The sequence below is a fragment of the Temnothorax nylanderi genome, unplaced genomic scaffold, assembly GCF_030848795.1.
Source record: "Temnothorax nylanderi isolate EJ_2023f unplaced genomic scaffold, tnyl_v1.0 TNYL_tig0254_pilon, whole genome shotgun sequence".
Classification (NCBI taxonomy): domain Eukaryota; kingdom Metazoa; phylum Arthropoda; class Insecta; order Hymenoptera; family Formicidae; genus Temnothorax; species Temnothorax nylanderi.
The window spans coordinates 92,851-117,914 of NW_027249316.1; the positions used below are offsets into that span (position 1 = coordinate 92,851).

Genomic DNA, 25,064 nt, shown 5'->3' on the forward strand with positions numbered 1-25,064 from the left:
AACCGCAAAACCGGTTTTGAACCGTCGTAATCGTTATTAACCGGTTAATCGTTTAACCGGTTACCCGGTTTTTGAGAGCTCTATCTATCACCACGAAACCGTACCTGTGCCGCCAACACTCGCGACACAACGCGCAGAAATCTTCATACGACATATCGGGGCTCACGTGATTGTCGTACATGTGTCTCAGATTAGTCCCGTCTTGTCTAAACAGGATCAACAGATTCGCGTTGTCGCGTATCAGGTGCTTCGGTATCTTGGCCTACGTTTGACAGAGGTAGAAACAATCGATGTTCGAATGTTGACCCATGGCAAAGTACTACCTGATTGCGTCCTGCTTGTCGCAGGCTACGTCGTCGAACACGAATATCGAATCGGGGAGCGCCTCACGCTCGGCGGCACGACGTCGCGATTGTTGGAGAACGCGCGATAACCGATCTCGTCCATCGATTCGAGCAGTGTCTCGAGGTAACGATACTTTGGCTGATGCAGGGATTTCGTGTACACGTATACGTTCTCGAAACGCAGACCGTGCGGACTTTCCAGTAGGCTTATCAACACGTTTGTCTTACTGCAGTTGGAAGGGCCGCAGATGACGCAACGTATCGCGATCGGTGACAGAGGGCCATGTCGACGCGTCTCTTTCGACGTTAAACCCGACGTCAGTCGCGTCTTGCAATCGAGATTCGACACTCCTATTGCCGACGGTTGTCTCACGAATCGCATTGTTACGCGCGTGCGCGCACACTTGCCCTATTTAAACGTACGTTAGATCGGTTTACGCCCCCAGTGATCGCGATGTTTCCTTTACTGACGGATAAACGCGATATTCTCGATCTGTCCGCCGAGCAACTGCAATTCGTGCCGAAGATCCTTCTGTTGCGCAACTTTTCCGACTACCTCGATCGACTGTGGGACAAATTGCCCGTTCATCTGAGGACGGATCCCGACGTACGGGACTGTCGTCCATGTTTAGAACATTACAATCGTCCGTGGTAAAGAACGCACATAGACCGTCCGCTCATAAGGGATTGCGGTGCATGTCGCACACAGCGGCACGAAGCGTCTGCAGCGGCTTCTTCGACAGAGCGATAAACGCGCTTCCCGTCGAATTACACATACTCGGCTATCAATTCTGCGGGCCGGGTACTCGTTTCGCCAAGCGACTAGCGCGCGGTGATCGAGGTATCAATCCGTTGGACGAGGCGTGTCGCGAGCACGATATCGCTTACTCGCGAAGCGGCGATCTCGCCGATCGACACGTCGCCGATCGAGCGCTAGCTGAAAAGGCGCGCGAGCGTATCACGGCAAGCGGCACAACCCTTGGCGAGAGAGCCGCCGCGACCGCCGTATGGGCTGCCATGAAAGCAAAAACAAAATTGGGCATGGGTATGAGAAAAAAGAATAGGAGAGCGGTAACGAGGAAGAAAATTCTCCCGGTGGCGAAACGCGGGGGCCTCCTACCTTTTCTACCGATATTGGGAGCGCTCGGATCCCTGATCGGTGGAGCGGCTGGCGTGGCCAAGGCGGTGAACGACGGTAAGGCCGCTCGACGTCAGCTCGAGGAACTGCAACGTCACAATCGCGCGTTGGAGGGTCGCGGACTGTATCTCGCGCCATACAAACGCGGTAGCGGCGTGACAAGCAGGACGAGAACGGGTAAAAAAAAATTTACCGAAAAAGACGCTGACACTCGATTTGTCGCCGTTCGGCGTCACGACAAACGAGCAATTGAATCGGTCGGCTCGCCTTTCGCGCATACCTTTCTTTAGGGGCGTGTTCATGCGCGACGCGTTACCGACGAAGGTGCGTCGCGACGAGAGCGGAATCGTGAATCTCGACGACGAGGAGGGCTCGGGTACGCACTGGTCGCCTATGCAAAGAGGGGAAACAACGCGATCTACTTTGACAGTTTTGGAAATCTTCGACCCCCGAGGGAACTCAAACGATATCTCGGGAGTGACGCGAATATCGTGTACAACCGTCGTTCGTATCAGACGTTCGATCAGAGCATCTGCGGTCAATTGTGTTTGCGGTTCCTCCGAGAGGTCGACTGGAAACGTCTCTGAGAGAGAAACAATCTCGCTATGTCGCTGACTCTCTCGCTAACCGGAAGAAGCAGCGTCCTCTCAACCAGCTACTTTCCCGCTCTGGATCTGAGCGACGGCGAATTCGAGATAGGTCTCGCGAATTTCGAGATGTACAACACGATACCGAACATTGACTCCACGAACAATAGATTTTACTTCGACATCGACGACGTGATCGCTATTCCCGAAGGATCATACGAACTGGACGCTATAGGTAGATACCTGAGAACGGCTATCCTCCGCAAGAAACGTACGATTTCTTCGCACGGTATAAGCAAGAAGAAGAGAGATTACATGTACGTGCACGTACGATACACGAATTCGCGTCGAACGTTCCATCGGGATATAAGCTGTCGGAGACTCCGATGCAGATCAATTACCTTCCGGTCATCGCGCGGAGTGTCACCGATATAACGTTGCGCGTCGTCAAATCGGACGATTGATCGACTTTCGCGGGGAGGAGATAACGGTTCGACTACACGTGCGGCGTAGAAGATAAAAGAAAAAATCGAGGACGGATATGTGCGCGCGCAAAAGATGCTCGTTTTGAACGAGTCGTTCGCGAGAGCCACATCCGCCGTTGCCCCGCGAACGTTATCGTTCGACGCTCCGACGAAAGGAACGTGTAGACAGAGAGAGAAGAGGGGAAAAACGGACTAAGCGCCGCGAACGTCATTTTTCTACGATTTCTAGGATTCGTCGTGAGGAACGATCATGGCCGACATCCTGAGTATTGGAGGTGAGCCGATCTTCGACGATCGCATCATCAAGATCGAGACTTACACTTACAATCCATATGCCAATACAACACAGACACAGCGACGAAATACGAATACCGATACAGCAGCAGGATCTGTACTCTCTACCCTGCGAAAGTTTTCTGTACATCGAGGGGGTACTCTCTGACGACGACGTTCCGGAAACGAATTTGGATACGACGATGGACAACAATTGCGTGGCGTTTATGTTTGACGAAATTCGATACGAACTCAACGGCGTGGAGATCGACAGGAACAGAAACGTCGGAATAACCAGTTCGATCAAGAATTTCGTGTCGCTGACCGTCGAGAGAAGCAGAAAGCTGCAAAACGCGGGATGGACTGTGATCGAGGATAACGTCGGACCTCGTTCGAGATTCAAAATCGGCGATTTCAATTTCTGAGTACCCCTTAACGTACTCCTAGGTTTTTGCGAGGATTACAATCGCGTGGTGATAAACGCGCAACACGAACTCTGTTCGATATAGTGGAGTCGCAATAGGATCAGGCAGGTGGTATCAAGTCATCGAGACAGATTTCATTAATAACCAATATATTCTTTAACTTCTATATGTACATGTTGTGTTTGGATTGTCTTAGGCGGCGCCTTGAAGGCGCCTAATCAAAAAATGTAAGTACTATTCACTGAATGTACTGTTCAAAATTTGAGGTTTTGGACGGCTTTATTCACAAGGGGGGGCTTGGATGGCTCCTCGTTGTTATTGAGGTCTATCTTCGACCCCGGGGTGATAGGCGGCTTGTCTGTCGGCTGCTCCGGAGGCTCTGGTGGTGACCAAGGGGCCAGGAGGGCTCGTGTGCCCACGGTCTGAGTGGCCGAAGTCCGAGTCCGCGTAATCCGTATCAGATGAAGCGCTGGAGGCCTCGATATGCGGCAATCCCTCTTGGCGAGCCGCAGTCCGGCGGGCCTGATCAGACGCGCTTCCGGGAGCTCCAGTGGAATGAGTTTCCACGGAAACAACGTCTGGCCCTTGGAAGGCTCCTGCCTTTTTGTGGGCCGCTCCGGCGGGACAGGAGTGCGCTCCTCAGGTGGTGCAGGCCTCTCCTCGTGCCGCTCCTGCGGCACTGGCTGGCGAGGAGGGGGGCTTCCTAACGGGCTCTGGCCTCTTCACGTGCAGCTCCTGTGACACTGGCTGGCAGGGAAAGGGCTTCCTTCTCCTTCTATTTCTCGGCCTTTTCCTGCACCGTCTTCCCTTTCGAATGGTTGGAGTGGAGCCGCCTGGCGCCTCCACCTCAAGAGTACCGGGGCCAGGTGGGGTCTCCGGTCTCGAGGGAGCAGCAGTCTCCATTGTAGCCAAAACCTGAAGCAATTCAACGGAGGAAAGTCGCTCGACGCTTTCATCGTTTCCTTACTTACTCGGTTAGGCGGAGCGCGTGCCCCGAGGGCTTCGTGCCCCGGCGGTCACGGTGTTCTAGAGCCAAGCGTGTCAGAGTGGCGTGAGGCCTCGCGGCCAATTGCCGTTAATACTCCCGCGTGATCCGATTCGAGGACACTGCCAGGCGGGGAGTTTGACTGGGGCGGTACATCTGTCAAAGAATAACGCAGCTTCTCCCCCGCAGTCAAACTCCCCGCCTGGCAGTGTCCTCGAATCGGATCACGCGGGAGTATTAACGGCGATCGGCCGCGAGACCTCACGCCACTCTGACACGCTTAGCACTAGAACACCGTGACCGCCGGGGCACGAAGCCCTCGGGGCACGCGCTCCGCCTAACCGAGTAAGTAAGGAAACGATGAAAGTAGTGGTATTTCACCGGCGATGTTGCCATCTCCCACTTATGCTACACCTCTCATGTCTCCTTACAGTGCCAGACTAGAGTCAAGCTCAACAGGGTCTTCTTTTCCCGCTAATTTTTCCAAGCCCGTTCCCTTGGCAGTGGTTTCGCTAGATAGTAGATAGGGACAGTGGGAATCTGCTGTTAAGCGGAGGAAAGGTCGCTCGACGCTTGATTATTATAAAGCGGAGGAGATGATATCTCACTCAACGCTGGTGGTTTCGATCCACTCAACGCGTTCCTCTACACGGCAGACGTGGAGTACAGCGAAGAGATGCGAATTAGGGCGTCGCGCGGCCCGCCTTAAGTTGCTGCATGATCGTACTTTAAGTACGAGCAAATGTACATGGGCCGGCGACGCTCCGCGGCAGATCGCGGCACCTGATAAGCGCGGGGTGGCCGGGCGTGCATTGTCAGGCGCGCGAGGCGTAGGTTCGACTTCCCGAACAAACTAATTGTGATACGTTGGCGAAACGACACCAATTGCATCATCACGAAACCGGAACGACACAAAAATCCTAGGATTACTCTGTTGAAAGTGCAATGGCGAATGCCGCACGTGGTGCTAAACGACGTCAATAAATTGTCCCTTTTACGAACGTTGGAGAGCGGACGATATCTGAGTATGGGCTTCCGCTTGTGGAATCTGTACGAGTACTCTTTGCTGCAGACCACGAACAAACATTCGTGGGCCGTGAAAGTAGCGACGCAGCTTGAGAAACGTCATTTTCGCGCTGAAAACCGGGAGGTCCAACAACTTATTGAAACACGCCTCCGAGTTCGATGACGGTAATCTCACCAACGTAAAACTGTACCTAAATTCGGATTTTTATCCCTACGACAATATGAACTTGGATTTTGAGAAGCATAGAACGGCCATATGTACGAGATGTACGCGAAATTTCGAAAGTCGTATTACGGATGCGAGCGCGAGAACGCGCTCCTAACGATGAAAGAATTCGACAAATGGTGTCCGTTCGTGGTGATCGACTGTTCTCGTCAGAACGAATCCGTCAAAAGCGCCACCGTGGACGTTCGTATAGAGTTCGATTGCAAACGCAATATAGATTCCAATACAACGGCCTACTATCTCATCATCCACGATCGCGTGATCGAGTACAATCCGTTGACCAACATAGTCCGTAAAAGCGCGTGAAGCAAAAAGAATCGCGATGAGCGACAAGTTTAAACAGAAGGGGGGGGGGTTAACGACCGTCCGTTCCGTTGCCGACACTTGCGATACAAAATCTTTCAACATAGAGACGATGTCCGCCGACCGCGACGTAGAGATATTCGTAGATCTGCAAGGATTCGTTATCCGCGATAAGTTCGCAGTTAAAGAAGGAACTGATTCACCACGTGTTTCGCGCGCCATTAGCGTGGGATCTTCTAACAAGAGCGGAAAAATCGCGGGCGTGTTGGTTGACGGCGAATCATCATGGTTTGAAATGGAACGATGGAGACGTGAATTACGTTCGGGCAAGAACGATCATCCGACGCGCCGTGTGCGACGGGCTGAACTGCGAGACGCTCAAGCTCGTCTACGTGAAAGACGCTGAAAGAAAGCATGGCTGCAGGAGATTCTCGGCGACGCCGTCGGTGAGTTCAACGCTAAAATCGAGTCGATGGACATCGAATACGAGGACATCGGCCGACTGGAGACCCTCGGTGCGATCCGATCTTTCCTCTGCGGACGCCACGCGAAGAACTGTGCCATGGAGAACGTGTGCAAGTTACATGATTGGTGTGCGGAACGTCGCGCGCGTCTCGACACTCTGTAACGCTGTGTGTGTTTCTCGAGAAATTTTATACGTATCTCCCTTTATTTTATCGTATTATAGAAAGGACGATTTTATTTACCACAGTCGAGATATTTTTTAAATGTACTTTAATTTAATAAATAATTTTAATATTAGTGAAAGAAATGGGAAAAAACTAATAACATATATTTTAAATACTTTATGTGTATTTTATGTTTCAATCACTTTACATATTTTTTATATGTTAAAAATAACTTACTCATCATTATACAACTGTACTTTATAATTTCTGGAGATTCTGTCGAATCTTTTAAATACTGGTTCATAATCTGACCATTTGCCGACATTGATTCGCTGGTCTAATTTTACAAATAGGTTTTCCGCATTCACTGCACTCTATTTTTTGGTAATTTCAAGTCCGTGCAGCTCCGTCATTATCGCATGCCAAGACCGCTTAAATACATAACCCGACACTGGGCGATTACGAAGCGGATAACACTGTCGGCACAATCGCTCGCGCGGGAACACCCCCAATACGTACAACGGCTCCATTCCGATGACGCAGTAATATCTGTTGAGCATTCGGTATGGGTTAAAATCGCCGTCGTCGCCGTCGTAGAGTTCTGGAAGGACCCCGTCAGCCTCTAACGGTTCTCATCGTAACTGGTAACTGGTGGTCTCATTGTTTCTGTAAAAAAGTATATTTTTAAATTTTAAAATCTTTAAATTTATAAAAATAAAATAAAATAAAATAAAATAATATTATTTTTTCTCTCTTTTCTTTATCCGTGAAAGTTTTCACTTCTTCAATGTCTTTCGGAAACTTTGATACAAGATGTGTCTGATCTTTTCGGTACGAGATGTTTCCTCGAATTATGATTGCTGGTTCATCGTGGAAAGGATGCACTCTTCGGAGGGTCGAGAGACACTCGAACAATAATTAGACACTTTACAGGACACTTTATTACACTTATATTTACAGTCTTAGTTTTTGTCTCTACAACTTGCTGTAACGAGATTCGCGATCTGCACGTGTGACTTTATTTCGCTCTGTGTTCAGACTGACTTTAGGTCGGGAGGACCTCGAGTACCCCACCTCTCACCTCACATATACTTGTGTCGAAGTTATGTGTTAGAACCAATTAGATTAAGAGTGTTCATGTTATGCCCATATAAGGACATCGAAACAATGTGTTTACGTTCCAACACATGCGAGCAGGTGCGTCGGTGAGAGGTCGAGGGGTACCGAGAGTGGGATGTCACAGAGCGCTTCCAAATACTTCTAGAATCGTGTATTTCTAGAATCGTTTATATTTCTAGAATCGGTTAAACCGTGCAAATCAATTAGGGGAGCATTCCGTAACATTCCACCCGCCTCGTTCTGTTTTCATGAACGACGAGTACATTTGGTTAGAGCGGTTTAACGTTTAGGAGGTTCGTCATTATCAGATTCAACGGGCAGTTTGCACAGTTGCGTTACAGGTCGCTTGAGGGTGGATCTGGCCGTCTTGATGGTAACAACGCGTACTAAATCGTCATCTCCGGTATGACATTGGAGTACGCGACCAATATTCCATTTAGTTGGCGGGAGACTAGGATTGCGTAATAGCACCAGGTCACCGATCTTGAGGTTGATTTGACGAGTTTGCCATTTTTTCCTTTGCTGCAGAGAATTTAAATAATCCGATGACCAGATCTTCCAAAAGCGTTCCTGTAGTCGTTGCACCGTCTGCCATCGAGATAGTCTGTTGAGATTTATATCCCCAACGCTAGGGGAGGGAACCGCTTTTAGGTACGATCCGGCTAGGAAGTGGCCCGGGGTTAACGTGTCAAAACTCTCGGGGTCGTCGTACAATGGTGCAATCGGACGAGAGTTCAAGATACACTCTATATTACAGAGTAAAGTAGTGAATTCAGCAAATGTAGGAGTGAAATCTCCCAGTATTCTTTTCAAATGGAATTTTACACTTTTTACGCCAGCCTCCCAGAGTCCTCCGAATTGAGGGGCTGCTGGAGGTATAAAGTTCCAGGAGATTTCGTCAGACGCGAAATGATTTTGTATGTCCGGATCTCGTAAGATCTCGCGGATACGCCTAGTCAATTCCTTGTCGGCACCTTGGAAGTTGGTTCCATTATCGCTATAAATTATGGCAGGTAGGCCTCTGCGGGCCGTAAATCTATTAAAGGCCGCTAGGAACCCGTCGGAAGTATAATCATCCGCGACCTCGAGGTGAATCGCACGAGTCGCTAAGCATACGAACAGTACGCAGTATGCTTTATGCGTTTTGTGGCCTCTTCCTTTCGCCGATCGGATAAAGAAAGGACCCGCGTAATCTATTCCGGTATTAGTAAAGGCACGGGCCGGTTTTACGCGAACTTCGGGTAGGTCGCCCATACGTTGATGCGACATAATCGCCTGGTGACGTACACACGTGACGCACTTCGAAATACAGGCTTTAACAAGGTTACGCGCCCGGAGTATCCAGTATTGTTCTCGCAATAGGCGCAGGGTCAGTTGAAGCCCGCCGTGTAACGCGATAACATGAGTGTGGCGTACAATTAACTCAGAGATCCTAGACTTTGGTAGAATTATCGGAAATCTCTCGGATTCACTTATGTTAGCGCGGCGTATTCGTCCTCCTACACGCAAGACGCCGTCTGTATCCAAGTAAGGATTTAACGCGATAATTGAGCAGCTCGACTTTAATTGTTTACCGTCCTTTAAGGCAAGGATCTCTTTATCGAAGTATGACTTTTGAACTGTCCTAATGCACGTGATCTTTGCTTGCTTTATCTCGGACGCTGAAAGGAATGACTCCTGCTTTTTAGTCAGGGGGTGTCTAACGTTAAACAGGAATCTGTGTATGTAAGCCGTGATTCTCAACAGTTTGGGCCACGACGAGACGTCTGCAAGGAGGTTCCACTCATCGCGTGTTTGACCCGTGTGGACGTGAGCTGCCCGTTGCTCAAGGTTGGTGTCAGTATGACTTAGGGTTTTATTTAGGGGCCATTCCTCTCTCGGACCTTGTAACCATGGTGGGCCCGTCCACCACAGCTTGTGCGATATCAACTCATCGGCCGAGATTCCTCTGGATGCACAATCCGCGGGGTTAAGTTGAGTGGGAACGTGTCGCCACGTCGCGAGCGGTAGGGTTGAGTGGATTTCGGAGACGCGGTTAGCGACAAAGGGTTTCCAGCGTCCCGGTGTGGCATTGAGCCATGCCCGCACGACTTCTGAGTCTGTCCAACAAAACTCGGGTATGTTGACTAATTTCATGGACTCTCGCGCAAACTTGATCGAGCGTGCAAGTAGAGCTGCTGCAAGGAGTTCTAACCTAGGCACGCTCTGCACCTTCAGCGGCGCTACCTTTGTTTTGGCATATAGAATGGATATGCGCACGGACCCCATCGAAGCTACTCTAAGGTAAACGACAGCGGCATATGCGGAATTTGAAGCGTCGGAAAACCCATGGATCTCAATGTCTTGGACTTCACTGTCCTGTCCTGTCCACCGAGGGATCGAAATCTTGCTCAAATCCGCGAGTTGTGCTTGGTAACCTAGACAACGTTGCAATAAATCGTTCGGAAGTGGTTCGTCCCACTCAATTTTTCTTAGCCATAACGACTGCATAATTATCTTAGCCGTGATAGTTACTGGCGCTACCCACCCCAGAGGATCAAAGACTCGAGACAGTAAGGAGAGGAATGAACGCTTGGTAAATTGCAAGTCCGTAGTGGGATGCGTGTGGATCTGGAATGAGTCCGTGTTAGGATTCCACACAATACCTAGTACTCGTAGGCTTGAATCGTCACCTAAATGTTTGTCGACAGCCAATCCGTGGTCGGCTTCCGGTATATCCTGCAATAAACGAGGGTCATTACTGGCCCATTTATACGGACGAAAACCACCCGCCTTGAGGAGCTGAATTAGCTGATCACGCGTTTGTTTAAGAAGAATGAGATCCTCAGCGCCAAACATGATGTCATCTACATATGTCTCCTCCTCGAGAATAGGGACGGCTAGAGGAAACTTCTCTCCCTCATCCTTTGCAAGCTGCTTCACGGAGCGGTTTGCTAGAAAGGGGGCCGACCAGTCCCGTAGGTCACCGTTAGCAGCCAATACGCAATCAGTTCTGCATTGGGATGAGCTCGCCAGAATATACACTGATATTCGACATCTTCGGGATGAACACGAATTTGACGGAACATTTTTTCTATGTCTGTAGTGTAGACATATCTGTGGCTCCGCCACCTCAGAATTACCGCAAAGAGATTGGCTTGTAATTTAGGGCCAACCATTAGGAAGTCATTTAGTGACGTAGTATTCGAAGAACATTTGGAGGCATTAAATACGACGCGAACCTTCGTCGTTTGGCTAGTTTCTTTAATTGTGGCGTGATGAGGAAGATACACCTTCTGCCTAGTAGTCTCGAACGGAGGCGCTTTTTTCATGTGATTAAGAGCTTCGTAGTCTCTCATGAAGTCGCAATAGGCCTTAGCAAGGTCAGGCTGTCGGGATACTCTAGCTTCATTAGAGATGAAGATACGTTTGGCTACCTGTTCGGTGTCACCAATGGGAATTGGAGGGTCCGTTTTGAAGGGTAATCGGACGACGTATCGTCCGTCGGGCAGGCGAGAGTGCGTGTTGACGAAATGTGCCTCACACCGAATGTCCTCCTCCGAGAGCAAATTGCCGCAAGGAACCTCCTCAAGTTCCCAAAAACTACGCAGTGATTCATGTAAGGAGTCTGAAGCGACGCCATGATTAACATTTATGCGATAGTTATTAACAGTTTGCGAGGTATCTTGGATTGGCCCTGATACAACCCATCCAAATATGGTGAGTTGCGCTATGGGACCCCCTGGTGGTCCGTGGATTAACCCGTCACGCAGTACGGCTCCATAATAATCTGTACCTATAAGCAGATCGATACCCTTTTCATTAGAAGGTTCCGAATCTGCAAGGTCTAAAGAGCTCAGATACCGGCACGTTTCATCCAGCATAGTAGGTTGAGGTAAATAATTAGTTAGTTTTGGCAGGACGAAAGCTTTGAAAGGTAGGACAGGACCTCCCTGAGAACATGGCTCCACTGTAAAGGATGCAATGCTTTTACTACTCCCGGCCTTAGATCCCCCTATACCGGAAACCTGAATCGATACGCGTTCTCGTTCCGCGCCAAGAAGTTGTACAACCGACTCGGTTACAAAAGAGGCTTGTGATCCTTGGTCAAGTAAGGCCCTAATGCGTACGGATCGTCCGGATTTATTCTTGAGTAGAACGGACGCGGTAGGTAGTAATGTAGTGTTGACTGTCGTATTCGAGAAATTATTACTAGAAACTACTCCTTCATTTGACCGTTCCTCCTGAGTGGAGGTCAAATTCGACGTGGTAACAGCGTTCTGTTCGTCTTTACTGGTCGATGCAGGAGTCTCATTCGTTTCAGCGTCTTTCTCGCGATGTATTAGAGTATGATGTTTTCGCTTGCAAAGCGTGCAAACATTCTTACTTTTACAAGTCCAAGGTAAATGTCCTTGGCGTAAACAATTAAAGCAGCACTTATGTTTCTTTAAAACCTCGACTCGCTGTGGAACGGATTGATTGAGAAACGTTTTGCAATGATTTAAGGGGTGATTACCTTCGCATGTCAAGCACTTTCCGTTATTCGTAGAAACTTGATGCGCCTTAACGTTACTTGTTTTATTTGCGGACTTATTCGAATTTTGACTACTACCATGAACGGCCTTGAGTGCCCGAATTCGCGAAGTGAGAAAGGCGTCAAGTTCCTCGATACTTGGAATTTCTCCCGCATCTCCCAGTGAGAGCTCCCAGTCGCGCCGAGTGTCCTTATCAAGTTTTGAGACAGCAACAAATAGCATTAAATCTTCCCATTGATTGACGGGTCGTTTCAAATTTAACAATGCCGTATAAATATCGTTAGTCTTGTCTCGCAAGTTCTCTAAATCACTCACGGAATGGGCGCTCACACAAGGGATATCCATGAACGCCTGGAGATGCGCATTTACGATAGCTCGCGGGTTATCATAACGCTTTCGTAACAATTCCCACGCGGTATTATAATTAGCGTCGGTGACGTGAGTGTTCGACAAAATTAAACTCGCGGCTCCGCTTAAGTTCGCCTTAAGGTAATGTAATTTTTGTACATTCGTTAAGTCGGTTCTATTCGCGACTAACGATTCAAAAACGTCACGAAAGTTCTCCCACTTCGTGAGCTCTCCCGAGAATTTAGGAATATCAATTCGTGGTAATTGAACTATCGAAGATCTCGCCTCATGCGATATAATAGAACCGTCAAAATTAGTCTGCGCGGTTTCCGGTTGCAAACGTTCAAGATATTCTAACAACACGTCCATGATCTCCTCAACGGAGTCGCTAATGGATAAAAACTCATCTTTTTGGAAGTATTCTTTCTTCTGGCGTATCCCCTCGTCCGCAAGGGCGCAAAGCTTCGCATGATTGACCTGAATGACGTCCCAGTACCCTTTGAGACTATTGATACGGCTGCGAACGGCAGGCACGGTTTTCTTCGCCTTGGCGAGCTTGTTGAAATTCGTCAGGATCCGGATGATTAACGTCTGTGTGCTGGTCTGCGCGGCCAATAGCTCCTCCATCGATTCCATGGTGAATTTCGTACCTCGTTCTTGCGGTCGAACAACGTAATCGCGAGCCTTTTATTGAATTTGAGTGAGAGATTATCTCCTTATAACTGTATAGCTCTCGTCACGTTGTGCGTTGAACCGTACGCTCCTGGGTTTGTCGCAGCCAAAGCGTGGTGGGGCGGGAACGACCGCGCGTTACTGTTGGGTCGACGTCTTATACACAGCTGATCGCAAATAGTGCGTGCGACAGAGAGACTTGTTTCACGCGCGAAGAGCGTGTTGGCTGGAGTCTGACTGTAGTCTGTATGAGCGAGAAAGCGTATGCTTGCGTCACATTACATATTACAGATCGCGTGTTCTCGTGGTGCCGGACTGTCGACCTGCGTCTCCTCGCGTTGAGTAGACGGGTTGGGCGCTACACGTAGAATATAGCCGTCTATTGGCCGTGTCCTGACGTCTCGAATCTTTCGAGTTGTGAACGTCCGTTCCTTTCGTGTCCGTTTGTTCGCTCCGAATCCGGCTCGAAGGACCAATGTTTCCTCCTATATATATATCCGCTATATATATATATATATATAGGGGAGAGAGAGACCGGGGCTAGACCGCTAACGGGGTAAATCCGCCAAATCAAATATCTCGGAACCTGTATATTGTGCGAACTCGCTATTAACATTGTAAACGCTGCTTATGGTACCCATGTGACCAACGGAGTTTCGGCAGGTTACCTGCCGTGTTATGATTTTTACGAGGGCAAACGTGTTTTCGGAAGGTGAAAGTTACATTTTCTGCGCGTGGAAATTTTGTAATATCTGCTATAATATTTGCTCTCCAAATCTCGAGGTACGTGATTATAAAGAGTAATGCATGCTGAACACGAATCCAGTGTAGTTTTTTCATTATCGTTGATGTCTAATATTTCGTGGGCGATCAAACCTGAAACTTGTGTTTGGGGTTAATCCGTCAGTAAGCAGTCCGGGTGCATTTCCAAGGCATTTCCGGGCATTTCCAGGCTCACTGCATATGGAATATGGATGAGACGGGAATTACAACCATTCAGACACCGAATAGAGTCATCGGACGTCGAGGAGTGAAACAAGTCGGGCGAGTGACTTCTGCGGAAAGAGGAACCCTCGTAACTATTTTTTAATAACGTTTCGCATAAAAATTTTAAATAAATTTTTATATTTTTCTCTTAAAAAACAATTATTAAGATGTATCCTATCATTTTTCAGGATTAGATGTACGTATATGTATTGAAAATGCAGTGTAACGGTTAAACCCCGGCATTTTTGAGATTTCAATTTTTGCACCGTTGTCGTTTTTGCTCTATACCGGTTAAACAAAGCGACGTAGATAAAAATTTCCTGTATAAATTTTGTAGCTAAGGGTTCACTCTTTACAGTGGTATACCACATTTAACTACAATTATTTATTTTGTTGTTAAAAATCGGCACCGAAAGAAAACTAACGGTCTAGCCCCGGTCTCCCCTATATATATATATATTCGTCGAAATATACACGTTTATTTATATGTATTTTTTTTCTCTCATCTGCTTTCGTTTCCGTCAACAGCCTCGTGACCTCGTTGCGCGCGATAACCGGTGTTATCGACGAGAAGCTTCATCGCTATCGCGACCACCGTAACCCGTGACCCGCGAACGTCCCGAGAGCGATACGCGAGAGCGACGAATTTTCACAGTCGAAGCGTCTTCGCGGAGGATCTGATCGCCGTCGATGCGCAGGCTCGAGGTGACATGTGCATTCTCGAGATATCCAAGACGCGCGTCTACGATTATCATGGCGGACTACATGGTGCCGCTGCGTCGCGAAAGGTGTAAGATAATGTACACGGACAGTCTCATATATTTTATTCAAGTGCGACGACGCGTACGAGGATGTGAAACGCGACATCGCGAGATTCGACACGAGCGGGTATTCCGAGAACAACGCGTACCGCAAAGATACCCAGTTTGATGATGAAGGACGAGAACGACGGCGCGGTCATGACGGAATTCGTTGGACTGAGGGTGAAGATGTATGCCTTAAGGGTAGAGGTAAAGGGCGACAGGAAAAGAATAAAGGTCATCAAGAGAAACGTTGCGAGAACGATAACGTTCGACAATTACATGCGTTGCCTAAACGACTAGCTCTTAAAATAAAATAAAAATGGAAGAATTATGAATTTTTGAGTGAAAATCATGTTTTAGTTTTTTTTACGTTTTCCAACAGTGTATTTATGTATTCGTTCAACGTTACACGAGGTGCACACCGTGTCCGACTTGATATCCACCTCATGGAGTGTCTGTCGGGGGTCGGGGTGAGGAAGTGGAACGCATAGGGAATGCCGTGAGCGGTGGGCGAGGGGATGGCGTCGGCAGAAGGGTGCCGCGACGTCGGCCGACACGCGCGAGACGCGTGATCGTACGTCGTCGCGACTACTTTCCTCCCTAGGGTGGAAAGTGGGGCGGTGCCCCTCTGCTGACGCCATCCCCTCGCCCACCGCTTACGTCATTTCCCGCGCGTTCCACTTCCTCACCACGACCCCCGACAGACACTCCATGGGTTAGAACCCCTATAGATAGTCTACTCATTTGTATAACCCATTTACGCAATGTAACGTACGCATGATTCTAAACAATCTTACTGCCCCTAAAATCTCAGATTCCTGACTCAATTTTAAGACAATTTTTCATTTTCCAAAATTTTCTCTGAAGTTTAGTTTTCAAGTTATAAAAAGAAATATTTACTTTAATACTGACCGGGTACAGGAGGTAGGCAGGGGCAGCGCAACTTTAGACGCGGACACTTACGTCGGGTGCCTGTTGCAATAAGCTGATGGCTGTACACGAGTCGCGTTCCAATATTCGCTGCCAGCATAGAAAACACAGGCACACAAAAAAAATGTTGGTTGTTCGCTAGACTACACCACCATACCTATATGTTTTCGGGATCGCCGAATCCGAATCCGTTGTCCGTTTTACCCCATCACGTCAGGTTTCGTCCCTAACCTCAAAAAATATCTCAGAATCGCTAAAACGGCCCTTTTCATGTTGAGAAATAAAGCATGACCACCATATTTATATGTTTTTGGGATCGCTGAATCCGAATCGGTTGTCTGCTAAACGCCATCACGTCACCATTCGCTCCTAACCTAAAAAAATACCTCGAAATTCTTTTACGTTTGACTCCCTTTCGTAACTTTAGTCTCTTTGAGTAATGGGTTTATTCCAAATAAACGAAAACTAATAAGATATCCCATTTTCAAGTTTCAAGCTTCTTTACTAAATTCTTAAGTATCTCTCATCAAGATCATCCATAAGATGGGTTGTTCGTATTTTTTGGTCGAAAACTTTGGAAAATTAGGATGTTTGATGAATCTGAAGCTGCACTTTTTAAATTCTCATCTCGATTATTTCGCAATGAATTTAGGAGATTATAGTGAAGAACAAGGAGAACGATTCCATCAAGATATAAAAGTAATGGAGCATCGCTATCAAGGGAGATGGGGTATAAATATGATGGCTGACTACTGTTGGACTTTGAAAAGAACAAATGTACAAAAGGCAATCAAACGTAAAAAAAACCCGCTCCATAGATCTTTTGAGAATAAAAGAGTTAGATACCATAGGAAAAAATGAATAGAGAATTGTGATATATTTAGAGTTGAAAAGGAATTTTAACCTATTAAGATTGATTCGACTTCGAAATTCAAATTTAATAAAAACATAAGTAGTCTATTGTCTACAGATTTCAGTCGCCAGTGTTCACTGTTCAGCTTTAAAAACGCTAATTTAGCGATTCTGAGGTATTTTTTTTAGGTTAGGGACGAAACCTGACGTGATGGGTTAAACGGACAACGGATTCGGATTCAGCGATTCTGAAAACATATAGGTATGGTGGTGTAGTCTAGCGAACAACCAACATTTTTTGTGTGTGTGCCTGTGAAACCTATTATTCATATTACGCATACCATAGATTTTCAGAACTGGCAATAACATTGAAAAACACAGCCACAATGGTACGCGCACGCACATGCAAGCATCTCCCTCTCCCCCCTCCTTCTCCCTCCCCATCCCTTCCTCTCTCTCCCTCCCTCCCTCTCTCTCCCTCCCTCTCTCTCTCTCTCTCCCTTTCCCCTCCTTCTCTCCCTCTCTCTTAAATCAATCTACTCCACTCCACTTCACTTTACTTCACTCTTTTCATTTACATACTTAAAAACGTGCAACTTTCATTAACAAAAACACAATTAATCCTGTCGACCGCTATGTTTATAGCAAGATGCACACTGCACAGGTATCCTTTTTCAGTTTTGCGAGAAGGTAAGGCGTCGGAAGACTAGAGATGGCATACATCTTTACACCTTTCTACACTCAAAAAAGATACCAGTGCATCTTGCTCTAAGCATAGCTATCGACTGTAATTTACTGTGTATTATTAATAAAAGTTGCAGATTTTTAAGTACGTGAATGAAGAGAGTGAAGTGAGTGAGAAAGAGAGGCAGACGTGCTTGCATATGTGTGCACGTACCATTGTGGCTGTGTTTTCTAATGTTATTGCCAGTTCTGAAAATCTATAGTATCTGTAATGTATAATATGAAGTACAGATTTTCTGTGCTGGCAGTGAATATTAGAACGCAGCTCGTATGCAGCGATCAGCTAATTGCAGAAGGCACCTAACCTAAGCGCCCGCGCCGCCGCTGCCTAACACCTGTACTGTAACGAGGTTGAGAAGGATGAGTAACGGGGTGGAGTAGAGAGAGTAAATGAGATGAGTGTGAAGTAGAGAGAGTAATGAGATGAGTATGGAGTAGGAGAGTCATCGATGTTTGAGACGGTGGAGCGAGAGAATTCGGAGTAAGAGCCTCCGCACAAGACTCTCGTATGGTAACGTAGCGTAACGTAACGTGGATCAATGCAAGAAACGCATCGGTTACGGCGATATACGCTATATATACAAGGTGTTACAAAATATGTGGGACGCACTTTATGGGTGGATTCAGAACCAAAAAAACAATAAAAAAAGTTCATATAATCATATGTCCGGAATTGCCTCGTTTACAAATTATATGCATTTGGAGTGGTATGACGCCCGCCTCCAACCCGCAATGGACAAAGCAAGATGGACACCGGAGGAAGCAGCGTTAATTCCCAGGAGGGAGGCGGCACTTATAATAGAATCAAACCCAAGGTTCTTGAATCAGGAACTCCTTTGCTATTTTCCACAAAGATCGCTGGAGGCGATCAAGGCCAGACGAAGGAGACAGGACCACGAAGACATGGTGGCCCAATACCAAGAATACCTGAGAAACCCTCCCCCCAATGACTCCAACAATCGAAGAGGCTTCAACAGATGTCTTCATCGAGTTCCTTGAGTCCTTGCAACATCCAAGGACGCAAGACTTCCAAGCAGAGAAACTCTGCAAAGAATGTCTCTATATCTGAGAGATATCTTTCTGCCGCCTCTTGAAACTAGAAAGAGAGCGAGAAAAACAAGAAGTCCTCCACCGGTCAGCCGAAGGAAGGCGAAACGTACAGAATATGGTTTCTCACAGACCATGTGGATAAAAGATAGGAGACGTTGTATAACATCCATATTAGACTAAATGGGCCCCATCAAACAATCAAGCAGGGAAGTGGAGCCATATTGGACGAAGATAATGACTATAGAGGCCAATGTATCACCTGCCGCGGAAGCATCTACTAGACTAGATGGAGTATAGACACCCATAATGGAGGAGGATATAAAATGGGGGCGTGTAGATCTCATTAGCAGTAGGGCCGGATGGAATCTCGACGAGAATACTTCGAGCCGTGCCCCCGTCTATATTAATCGGGATATATAACTTACTGATGTAGTGCGAAGACTTACTTAAGAAAGTCTGCTCGAATCAAGAACAATATTTCTGCCTAAAAAGCCAAATGCCAGGGATCTAGGAGACTTTCAGCCAATCACCATCCCATCGGCCTTAATGAGAGGATTGCATAAAATCCTGGCAAAAAGACTGGAGCAGGCAGCCAACATCGACGCGAGGCAGAGAGCGTTTCGAACAACAGACGGGTGTGTGGATAATACATTCTTACTAACACCCTGCTGAGATACCACCGCAAGACATTTAAGCCGCTGTATGTAGCATCACTTGATGTCAGCAAGGCCTTTGACTTTGTCACTCACCCAGCAATAATGACGACACTCTCAAACATCGCCCCCGCCAATGATAAGATACCTTGATCAAATATATAGAAAAGCCACAACAAAAATCGAGGGAGAAAAATGGACATCGAGACCCATTCATCCAACTAGGGGAATTAGACAGGGAGACCCGCTCTCGCCAATAATATTCAACATTCTCACTCACAAAATGCTTCAGCGGTTGCCTGAGGAGGTGGGAGCTCAATTGGGGGACGCTCCAATAAACGCCGCCGTTTTCACGGATGACCTTCTACTCTTCGCTACCGCGATAAACCTCCAACGTATGATAAATCAGGTGACACGGTTTCTGGTGGAATGTCCATCAACATTGGAAAAGCCTGACCACCCCATAATAGCGTCAGGGCAGGACAAGAAAACAGCAGTCGATGTGAAAACGGTCTTTAGCTGTAATGACCAACCATTTCTCAACCTGGCAAGATCGGATACATGGCGTTATCTGGAGATTGTCTTCACCCCAGAAGGAAGAACCCGATGTCGACCGGCAGAAATAGTGGGACCTCTGTTGGACAGGCTATCCAAGGCGCCACTCAAGCCACAGCAGCGGATATTCACCCTAAAAACAATAACCGTACCAAGACTATATTACCAACTGGCGTTAGGGGCGATTACTATAGGAGCCTTGAACAAGACCGATAAGGCGATAAGATTTGCAGTCAGGGGGTGTTTGGCCCTACCCCATAACGTGGCGAACGCTTACTTCCACGCACAAGTAAAAGACTGGGGATATCAGCGCTAAGATGGACGGCCCCACTACAACGACTGAATAGACTTCGATACGCAGTAGCATCCCTGGGTCAACAAGGACTTAGCTGATTTGCGAAAGACGAAATGGCTAAATGTGAAAGAAGACTCACAGATCACAGAGTTGTGCACAACACTACGGACCTTGTCGTAGAACGGTGGAAAACAAAACTCCACCAGCGGACTCAGGGAGTCTGCAGGTACACCACACCAATACCAGTGGGTGTCTGATGGTAGTAAGCTACTTTCAGGGAAAGACTACATTAACTGTACTCATATGAGGATCGGTGCCATATCAACTAAGGGAACGGTCGGAAGTGTCCCTCACCGATTTGGATGGGCTTTGGATATGTTGTAGATCATAAAAAAATATTAGACTCTTTAGGGGTTGCGATAACCCCTCGAAAATAACGGATTTTATAATTTTTAGCGAATATCTTCGAAAATATAAGGCGTGAAGGGTTTTATACAAAAGGTTTATGGTTTTTTGTGCTCTTTACAATGGCGTAATCACATTTTTCAAATATGTCAAATTTTTTAATTTAACCCCACACCCACCTATTACTTTTGTAAAATATAACAATTTTTTTAACGCAAAAATTTAAGAGCATCGAATGCCAAATACATCTATGTATATTTTTATTATGATACCATTATTCGATTTTTGGGAAGACGAGATGATATATGGTATAGGCGTCGCGCTGTAGGTAGGTTGCGTTATTTCTGTTCAGTTGCGCTGTACGCATAATAATTTCCATTTGTGCATATTTTCTCATACTACAATATATACTATATACTACGACATAATATACGATGAAAGTCCAAGCAGAGGAAAAGATATCACGCCATCCGAAGTTCAAATGGCGTGTGCGCAAAACAGTGTTAAATACGCGTCGAAGTAAATCAACAACCAAAGTTCACGCATTTGAATATCATTTGCTCGTGTCATAATTCCGGAAAGCAAGCATTTCAGATCGTAAGTTTGAAGTGTAAAGAACTGTGTGTTGTACGCTGTCGTTTTGTGAACATGTAAGTGCATTTTTATTGTTAACTTTTATTGGTTTCTTACGCTTGTTACTTTTTCCTTTGATATTGAATATTTAATATAATTTTTTATTTAGTTCTTACTCAATTCTTTGCCATTCTTGCCAGTGACTATATAATCTTTTGGGAGAGGTACACTTGGACACGGTACATTTGGACACCGTTCATTTAGACACGATCATTCGGACACGATCAATTGGACACGGTTCACTTGGACACGGTTTAATTGGACACGGTTCGTTTGGACACCGTGTATTTGGATACGGTTTATTGGACACGGATTATCTGGACACCGTAAAAAATACGGCCTGTGCAGTTGGACACCGTAAAAAATGCGGCCTGTGCAGTTGGACACCAAAATGCACGATCTGTGCAAATGGACACGAAAATGCGCGACTTGTGCAGTTGGACACCGAAATGCGCGACCTGTGCAGATGGACACGAAAATGCGCGGCCTGTGCAGTTGGACACCGAAATGCGCGACCTGTGCAGATGGACACGAAAATGCGCGGCCTGTGCAGTTGGACACCGAAATGCGCGATCTGTGCAGATGGACACGAAAATGATAGACAAATTAATAATAAATTATGTTAATATTATTGCATCCTTACTCGTCAATATATCCTATATAATATATCAAAGTACATGCGTGGGCGGGGGGGGGGGCTTCACCCCTGCACCCCCCTAGGATACGCCTTCGGCGTGCCCGGGTAGGAAATGTACCTCGCTTTAAGCGTGAGCGGGGGGGGGGGCTTTGCCCCCCTGCACCCCCCATGAACGCGCATTTCGGTGTCCAACTGCACAAATCGCGCATTTTCGTGTCCATCTGCACAGATCGCGCATTTTGGTGTCCAACTGTACAAGCCCCATTTTTTACGGTGTCCAACTGCATAGGCCGTATTTTTTACGGTGTCCAGATGATCCGTGTCCAAATACACGGTGTCCAAACGAACCGTGTCCAATTGAACCGTGTCCAAATGAACGGTGTCCAAATGTACCGTGTCCAAGTGCACCTCTCCCAAAAGATTATATAGTCACTGGCGAGACTGGCAAAGAATTGAGTAAAGAGCTGAATAAAAAATTATATTAAATATTCAATATCAAAGGAAAAAGTAACAAGCGTAAGAAACCAATAAAAGTTAACAATAAAAATGCACTTACATGTTCACAAAACGACAGCGTACAACACACAGTTCTTTACACTTCAAACTTACGATCTGAAATGCTTGCTTTCTGGAATTATGACACGAGCAAATGATATTTAAATGCGTGAACTTTGGTTGTTGATTTACTTCGACGCGTATTTAACACTGTTTTGCGCACACGCCATTTGAACTTCGGATGACGTGATATCTTTTCCTCTGCTTGGACTTTCATCGCATATTATGTCGTAGTATATTATATATATTGTAGTATGAGAAAATATGCACAAATGGAAATTATTAAGCGTACAGCGCAATTGAACAGAAATAACGCAACACCTACCTACATCGCGACGCCTATACCACATAACATCTCGTCTTTCCAAAAATCGAATAATGGTATCATAATAAAAATATACATGGATGTATTTGGCATTCGATGCTCTTAAATTTTTGCGTTAAAAAAATTGTTATATTTTGCAAAAATAATAGGTGGGTGTGGGGTTAAATTAAAAAATTTGACATATTTGAAAAATGTGATTACGCCATTGTAAAGAGCACAAAAAACCATAAATCTTTTGTATAAAACTCTTTTTCATACGCCTTATATTTTCGAAGATATTCGCTAAAAATTATAAAATCCGTTATTTTCGAGGGGTTGTTTTAACCCCTAAACGTCGAGATACGCCTCTAAAAAAAATAGGGTTCTAATATTTTTTGATGCTCTACAACATATCCAAAGCCCATACAAATCGGTGAGGGGCACTTCCGACCGTTCCCTTGTAAGTCCCGCTGCTCGGGGGGGGGGGGGGTGTCAGGCCCCGGATGCGAAAGGTGCGAAAGTTACTCGAAGGACCAGAGGGACTATCAGTTCCCTCACAATTCGTTTTCGCGATGGCAAAGCGCATGCAACGAAAAGATAAAGCGAAGCGACTCACCGTGTCGGCCGTCGTCCCCGGGAATCCTCCGGGCCTCGTCCTGTCCTCTGAACTCGTGACCGCTCCGTGAGTCTCGTCTCGTTCGGCGTGCGGCAGGCAAACACGTGCAAGCAAGCAAGCAGTGGATAGCAAGCAATAGAGCAGGCAGGAAAGATAGGCAGCCGGGGAAATGCACTCTCCTGGTATAGCGAGGCGGCGGGGCGATTTCGTGCCGGTCGTCCCGGCTCCGAGACGATGTGATCCGTAGGTCGACTTAACGATGAGTGCCCGCGGTCCTGAAATGTGCCGCGGGCGAGTAGTTGCTCCCTTTTTCGGGGGGAGGGGATGTCGTCGGCGGATGGGCGATGGCAGCACCGACAGGTGAGTCGCATGATTGAACTGCTCGCGATCCGCCGACGTTTCGCGCGAGAATACTAAGCGATACAGGGTAACTAACTATGACTTAACTAAGTATGACCTATTTACAATTATTTTACAAGGCGGAACGCCAAACACCCGCATTATCAGAGGGAGAGCTAAAGATCGCAAGTGTCGTGCTGGGTGCATAGCACAGGAAACACTCAATCATGTGCTCCAGTACAGCCACAGAACACACGCAGCAAGGATAAAGCGGCATGATGCAGTGGTCGCCTACTTAGCCAGACGAATGCCCAGAAGTGGTTACCAAGTCCTCAAGGAATTCCACTACAACACCTCCAATGGGTTAAGAAAACCGGACCTGGCAATACTGGGGCAAACAGCGGTGATGGTTGATGCCCAAGTAGTCAGCGAACAGACTGACCTGAATGTTGCCCATAGTAGAAAGTTCGCTTACTACAAAGAGCCGGCAGTGGTGGAGGCGATCAAGAGCAAGCACAGCGTTCAAAGGGTGGAGACAACCTCAACAACTCTGTCGTGGAGGGGAGAATGGGGTTCAGCCTCTGCAAAGAAACTTAGAAAATTCGGGTTTATCAGCTCGAGTGACCTGTAGCGACTAGGGTACTGGTCGGGACGTGATGAGCTTCAGGATGTTCAGCACGACAACATCGGTGGACTATCGCGTAGAGGTGGGATAGGTATTCCCCCTTTCCAAACCCCTCAGTGCTGCCTGCTATTTCAGGCATAATATGCCCTTCCCTTAGTTGTAGGAACTCTACTCGAACACGCGGACGTTGAAATGGAAATATGTACAGTAAAGATAATACGCGGAGTTCGAGATGAAGCGCTACGTACAATGCGGCGTGTGCACGCGGATACGCAAGCGCGGATTGGCGGGCTCGCGGACTCGCAGAATGCGGTGATACGTCGACGGTCGGCGCGAGAGCGCGGATTCGGGCGCGGCAGTTTGTCGAACGACGGAGACGGTATCGTGCGACTGACCTTTAGTTTACAAGGGGAAGCTCAGGTGACTCACCCTGGGATTTCGATGCCAATTTTTTTGGTTATTCTGGAGGTGAAAAAAAGAGATACGTGTCCCGGCGTTTGATTGAATAGGCCTTAGTTTTGGAGTAATAAATTTGTAAAAATTGAAATTTATTTATTTTTATTTATTTTGATGATACTGAGATATAATATGCAAAAACATATAATTTATAACATATAATTTATCAAAAACATATAATAGCAAAACTATGGCAATGCATTCCCTTATTAAATAATATTGCTAGACGTTATATATTGTTATAAGCAAGAATAACTTTTATTTACAATACATGAATTGTGATACATTACTTATAATACAGCAATAAAAAATATTTTACAATATTTCATGTTTTTAGTTCTTTAAATAACCGCGCGATTTCTCAACGTTTTTATTAATAGCGCCATTGTGTGTTCGTGCTGACGTGACCCAATCAAAAGAGATACATGACTTGACCAGACTCTGTATTCAGGGATAGAGTTCTATACTATATAGGACTCTATTCAGGGACACTAGTCTGCCCTTGTAAGCAGCCGCAGCTACATGTGCAGATATTTCTTATTGTTAATCGA

The 25,064-nt window shown here is 46.6% G+C and overlaps 1 protein-coding gene and 1 long non-coding RNA gene across 2 annotated transcripts in view; both read left to right on the forward strand.

Moving 5' to 3' along the window:
* The window catches only part of LOC139779989 (uncharacterized), a 235,646-nt gene that overhangs the window by 82,135 nt on the left and 128,447 nt on the right, over window positions 1-25,064 (forward strand). The window lies entirely within an intron of this gene.
* Window positions 13,615-14,477, forward strand: LOC139779984 (uncharacterized). Its single transcript, XR_011720068.1, has 3 exons — window positions 13,615-13,857; window positions 13,982-14,149; window positions 14,250-14,477. It is a non-coding gene; the product is annotated as an uncharacterized lncRNA (long non-coding RNA).